The sequence below is a fragment of the Euphorbia lathyris genome, chromosome 6 (genome assembly GCF_963576675.1).
Source record: "Euphorbia lathyris chromosome 6, ddEupLath1.1, whole genome shotgun sequence".
Lineage (NCBI taxonomy): Eukaryota > Viridiplantae > Streptophyta > Magnoliopsida > Malpighiales > Euphorbiaceae > Euphorbia > Euphorbia lathyris.
The window spans coordinates 4953168-4953787 of NC_088915.1; the positions used below are offsets into that span (position 1 = coordinate 4953168).

A 620-nucleotide genomic window follows, 5' to 3' on the forward strand; every position below is an offset into this window, starting at 1 on the left:
GAAAACCCTAATGCACATTTGACAAATTTCTTAGAAATTTGTGACACTTTTAAAATTACTGATGTAACAGCCGAAGCAATCAAACTTCGCCTCTTTCCTTTCACTTTGAAGGATAAGGCAAAAATTTGGTTAACTTCTATGCCTGCTGCAACATTTGAAACTTGGGACCAATTAGCCCAAGCATTTTTACAAAAATATTTTCCCTTAGCAAAAACCGCAAGAGTCATCAAAGAGTTGACATCTTTCACACAAAATGATAATGAAACTCTTTATGAAGCTTGGGAACATTTTGAAGAACTTCAACGTTTATGCCCACACCACCAATTGCCAGATGCACTTTTAATGCAGACATTCTATAATGGATTAAATCCTACGACTAGAGGTTCATTAGATGCTATGTCTGGAGGGTTATTTATGAAAAAGACATCCGCCCAAGCAAGAGAACTTTTGGAGGAAATGGCAATCAACAGCAGTATGTGGCCCGCAGAGCGTGGACATATACCAACGGCGAAACCATCATCCTCATGTACATCATCGGTTAAAGGTATAATGAATCTTGATCCTGTAGCAATGTTACAAGCCCAATTTTCTGTCTTATCGCACAAAATTGATAAATTTAT

At 37.4% G+C, this 620-nt stretch overlaps 1 non-coding gene across 1 annotated transcript; it reads right to left on the reverse strand.

Moving 5' to 3' along the window:
* Positions 1-219: 219 nt before the first annotated feature.
* LOC136234420 (small nucleolar RNA R71) lies at positions 220-326 on the reverse strand. The gene has a single exon (XR_010691304.1). It is a non-coding gene; the product is annotated as a small nucleolar RNA R71 (small nucleolar RNA).
* Positions 327-620: the final 294 nt, after the last annotated feature.